The 5836-nt window shown below is 37.2% G+C and overlaps 1 non-coding gene across 1 annotated transcript; it reads right to left on the minus strand.

Annotated features, from left to right (window-relative positions):
• Positions 1-4756: 4756 nt before the first annotated feature.
• TRNAC-GCA (transfer RNA cysteine (anticodon GCA)) lies at positions 4757-4828 on the minus strand. The gene has a single exon. It is a non-coding gene; the product is annotated as a tRNA-Cys (tRNA).
• Positions 4829-5836: the final 1008 nt, after the last annotated feature.

Genomic DNA, 5836 nt, shown 5'->3' on the forward strand with positions numbered 1-5836 from the left:
AAGATTCCCCTCGTTGATAAGGTTCTCTGATTCTCTGATTTTCTGAGTCTAAAAGTCACTCAACAATCTCCATGTGTTGTTGCTAGTCGGTTAGTTATAACACTATCAGGCCCTGTGTGTCCTTTTCAATTAGAATCTAGCACCACTCTCTGCTTTAAACATAAGTCCTATTTGGTAGCTCTTTGACCAGCAGCTGCAATGCTTCTGTCTCTCAAATTTCAAAGCAACTTTCAGAATAAGGACTGGAAATTTAAGTGCTTCAAAAGAACTCTTTCATTCTTTCCTGCAACCAATAAATGCATGCTGAAGAGTCAATTACCATAACAGCTATCTATTTTTAAATGACTTCTGTCCCATGACCTCAATACATGCTGCGATTAAATGTATTGAATTTCTTGATATTCTGCTACATCAAGGCCTCCTCCTAGAACTCTGCAAACTTGATTGATATATACTCTTCAGAAAGAAAAAAAAATCACAAAAGGAATGGAATTTAATTAAAGTGTTAAGGCAGATATGCTGTTTTCATAAATGAGAAAAAAATAGATTCACAGTAGCGTAGTTCAAAATAAAATGGTGATTAAAAACAAAAATACAAAACCTAGGCAGGGTTTGTGGGTATTAGATAAAGAAAATAAAGCTGTTTTAGCAAAAGCTAAAACTGTTAGCTAGCACTTAGATGTAGTAACATGTGGGAGGTTATTTCTAAATATAATGTAAATTGATCCTCTTGGTTATTAGATATCAAGCAGTCTTACTGTCCTTAAAACTCAGAAACAGGAAAATCCTCAGGGAAATTCTCAGAAGAAATAAGATATTAGTTTTTACAAACGTGTCTGCTAAACATTAGCAAGTAAAATACTTATTTCTGTGATTAATATACAATAAGAAAATATAAAATAAAATATGGCTTGATGGAAAGCAAGCTACCTTGCTTTTTAAAAAATGAAAAATCCACTGCAAAAATGTTCTGTTGCTTAAAATTGTTCAGAAACATTTAACACTAAAGCAGTCTATTTTGTTTCCATTATTTAAAAAATAGGTTTGATTTCTACTGAAAACTTTTAGAAAACTAAAATATTTTGAGAGATTTATGGGGTTTCCTGATTGAAGACCTCTAAACACCTGTTCCTGAAATTTTTCTAGCTCCATTTTAAATAAGTAAATTCTGAAAAAGTATCTGATTCAAATATTTTTGGTTCAAAGACATTGTAGACATGGTTAATCCTCTATGAGTTTATACTATTTTGAATAAAATCAAGCTCAGTCAGAATGGTCATCATTAAAAAGTTTATAACAAGGGTGTGACTGAAAAGGAATCCCTGTACACTGTTGGCAGGAATGTAAATCGGTGCAGCCACTATGGAGAGCAGTGCAGAGGTTCCTTAAAACTCTAGCCTTACCAAATGATCCGGGCTTCCCTGTTGGCTCAGTGATAAAAAATCCAACTGCAGTGCAGGAGGTGTGGGTTCGATCCCTTGGTCAGGAAGACCCCTGAAGGAAATGGTGACCCACTCCAGTGTTCTTGCTTGATAGGTCCTATGGACAGAGAAGCCTGGAGGGCTACAGTCCACGAGTGGCATGAGATAAGACTTAGTGACTGAATAACAACAACACAACCATATGATCCAGAGATCCACTCCTGGGAATATAGTCAGAGAAAACTGTAATTCCAAACACACCTTGAATTTCATAGAAATACTATTTACAGTAGCCAAGACATGGAAGCAATCTAAGTGTCCATTAACAGATGAATAGATAAAGAAAATATAGTCTACACAGTAGAATATTACTCAGCCATAAAAAAGAATGAAATAATGCCATTTGCAGCAACATGAATGGACCTAGAGATGATCATACTGAGTGAAGTAAGTCATACAAAGACAAATATCATATAATATTGCTAATATGTAGAATCTAAAAAATTACATAAATGAACTTATTTATAAAACAGAAATAGACCCACAAACATAGAAAACAAACTCATGGCTACTGAAGGTAAGAAGGGAAAAGGGATAAATAAGGACTTTGGGAATAACATATATACACAGCTATATATAAACTAGATGACTAACAAAGACCTACTATATAGCACAGGGAATGATATTCAGTATCTTGTAATAACCTATAATTGAAAAGAATCTAAAAAAATAATAACTGAATCACTTTTCTGTACACTTGAAACTAACACAACACTGTAAATTATTAATAACTGTATTTCAATAAAAATTAAAAACAATTAAAAAATTTTCAAATCAAGCTTATTTCAGGATCCAGGCAACCTGGATCCTTGCCTCTATTTTCTTTTCAACATAGACTGTCTGTCTTGGGTGGCAGGGTCAAGCCTAAGGAGGAAAACGTAGAATTGTTCTAATTATGGACAGCTGAGTGAAAATTTACAAGGACTGAAATGAGTAGAATTATTACAGGCGCAAGTGACAGTTGGTGGAGAATTACAGTAATGGGAGGAATGTGGGTATTTGGAGGAAATCAGTTTTCTGTGCCTCGAATGTAGGTTACAGTAGAATAATATGGTGCTAGTAAAAGCATGCCTTTGAAACCATTTGGGTCTCAGTTTAAATCCTGATTCAGGTATTAGTAAAATCTTCTTTCAGTTGAAAAAAATAATCCACGTGGCAGTAGGCAATAGATCTGGCTTAATAACAATTTGTATGAAAATATCATACAAAAAATCACGTCTATTCTATGCTCTATATTCTGGGGAAAACATTGGCAACCAGCAGGGAACAATTAAGAGAAGAGGTTGTTTGATTTGAAGAAAGCACTTTCTTTGAATATTTGAAGGACTTTCCTATAAAAGGTAAAAATTACGTGATCTTTCCAAGAATGGTATTTTTTTTTTTGAAAGGGCATGTCAATCAGACTAACAGAGTGCTTTATAGTCCTAAGGACTGCCTTATAAATATTCAAAATCTCTTTAGAAAGAAATGGCAGATGACCATCCAGCAGAGATTCTGTGGGTGAGATTCCTGTGGCAGGTACTGGACCCCTTTTGGCTTTTAAGAGCCTTTCAAATTCTAAGATTCTATTGTTTTATCATTTCAAATGTTGGCTTGCAAAAGTCAAGGCACATCTCACTGTTCTCATTCCTCTCTTTATTCATAATCAGTTTTGAAATCTGTTTTTTATTCTACCTTTTCCCTTTTCATTGTATTAAAATTCTACTTGGGTCACTTTCTTTCCTCATCAGCCTATCTAATCTACTATATTGATCTCCATAATGATATGAATTTATTCCCCCTAAAATATATATTTTCATCAGCTTAAAATCGCATTTCACCACTCCATTTCTATTATTATCATAACCATAGAAAAACTAGAAGAAAAAAACAGAACAAGATTCATTTATACAAAAGCAAATGGATTATGGAAAAGTAATGACTGGCAATGACTTCAAACTAAGAAAAATGAAATTATACTTTTTTAACATTAGAATAATCATGATTCAGTACAAATACGCAGCACAAGTAGAGTGTCTTGGAGGGACAAGGAGATTTTGTCCTTAATTACATAATCATCCAGCAGTCTTGCAGAGTACTAATTATTATCTCCAGTCATAAGCGAGGAAGGTGAGGTTCATTGTGGTTAAATAACACATGAGAGTTCAAAGAGCCAAGAGAATCGACTTAGAACTAATGCTCTAATTCTGAAACCTGTATTTTTTTAGGCTGTACAGACTCTCTTCCCTTAGTAAAAGCAAAATGGCATTTAGAATAGAGGCTGTGTTTTTTAAATATATAAGGAAATAACAGCGAGCAAGACATTAAGTGAAAAGCTATAAAGTTTGGCTCACAGCTTCCAGATTAAGAGATAGAGCACAATAAAGCTATGCATGTGAAGATGTTACAAGACAGGTGCAAAAACTTAGCCTGGCACAAAAACTTAAGTGGCACAGTGTTGGTAGGTATCACCTAAATCCAGAACACATTTCCTCCAAACAATTGAAATTAGCTAGAGAAGCTCTCGGAGAAGGCAATGGCACCCCACTCCAGTACTCTTGCCTGGAAAATCCCATGGGTGGAGGAGCCTGGTAGGCTGCAGTCCATGGGGTTGCTAAGAATCGGATGTGACTGAGCAACTTCAGTTTCACTTTTCACTTTCATGCATTGGAGAAGACAAGGCAATCCACTCCTGTGTTCTTGCCTGGAGAATCCCAGGCACGGGGGAGCCTGGTGGGCTTCCGTCTATGGGGTCGCACAAAGTCAGACACCACTGAAGTGAGTTAGCAGCAGCAGCAGCTGCAGAGAAGCTCTACTGCTAGTCTGGAGTTGTTACAGAAGTTGTTTAAGGCATCTTTAACTTCAGTGCAGCAAGTGCATGAGCCGTTTTTCAGAGGTATCTGCCCATCACATACCGGAACACTTTGCACGGGCTAGCACATTAAAAGTAACATGAGGCAAGTTTGACTGATTGAATGGATGAATGCATAAAATTATATAAAACCAAATAATGGGACAGGTACAAAAATGATACATATAACAAAAGGTTTATCTATACAGAACACTCCATGCTTAACAGATCTCCATCATGTTTGCCAATTTAGGGTTTCCTGGTTACTAATAATTACTTAGTATTTATCTAGCATTTTCTCTGTGCCTGAAACTGAAACCGAAGTCGCTCAGTCATGTCCGACTCTTTGCGATCCCATGGACTGTAGCCTACCAGGCTCCTCAGTCCATGGAATTTTCCACGCAAGAGTACTAGAATGGCTTGCCATTTCCTTCTCCAGGGGATCTTCCCAGCCCAGGGATCGAACCCGGGTCTCCTGCACTGCAGGCAGACGCTTTACCGTCTGAGCCACCAGGGAAGCTAAGTATTTCACATGGATTGTCTCAAGTAGTGCTCACGAAATTACTCTGAGACAGTTCAGCATGAAGGTTGACAGTACAAACTCTGAAACCGGACTACATGGACCTGGTTCCACACATCAGTAGCGTCAACTTGAGCAAGATACTCAACCTCACCATGCTCAGTTTTCTAACCTATGAAATGAAATAAAAATTGTTTCTATCTCACAGGATAAACAGTGCTAGAATCTATTGTACAGAGTGAAGTAAGTCAGAAAAAGAACAAATATCACATAGTCATGCAATGTTTATGGAATCTAGAAAAACTGTACAGATGAACTTATTTTCAGGGCAGAAATAGAGACCCAGAGAATGGACACGTGGCCACAGGGCGGGGAGGGGAAGGTGGGAAATTTTTGGAGAGTAGGATTGACATAGATACATTGCTGCTGCTGCTGCTAAGTCACTTCAGTCGTGTCCAACTCGGTGTGACCCCATAGAGGGCAGCCCACCAGGCTCCCCACCACGTGTAAAATAGATAGCTAGTGGGAACCTGCTCGATTACACAGAGAGCTCAGCTCAGTGCTCTGTGATGACCTAGAGGGTTGGGGTGGTAAGTTTTAGAGGGCGGGGATACATGCATGCATATCGCTGATTCACTTTGTTATACAGTAGAAACTAACAACAGGTAAAGCAATTATACTCCAGTGAAAAAAGTGTTCGCTGTTACAAATATCATTCAGAACTAGAGACATGCTGCTGGGGTTCTAAGCCTACTTTTGCCTTTAACTAACTATTTAATCATGAACAAATAAGTTAATTTCTCAGAGACATAATTGTGTTATCTCCAAGCAGATTACAGTAATACATCCTGAGGTTATTTATTGATTCCATAAGTTAATACACAAGTGCTTAGAAAAGTGCCTGGTGTACAGACAACAATAAGTGTTGTCTATAATAATCCTCATTTTATAGATGAGAAAACTGAAATTCTCACATGCCCTGTGAGTGTGGTCCAGGACTCAAAC

Source organism: Bos indicus, chromosome 6 (assembly GCF_029378745.1).
Source record: "Bos indicus isolate NIAB-ARS_2022 breed Sahiwal x Tharparkar chromosome 6, NIAB-ARS_B.indTharparkar_mat_pri_1.0, whole genome shotgun sequence".
NCBI classification, from domain to species: Eukaryota; Metazoa; Chordata; class Mammalia; order Artiodactyla; family Bovidae; genus Bos; species Bos indicus.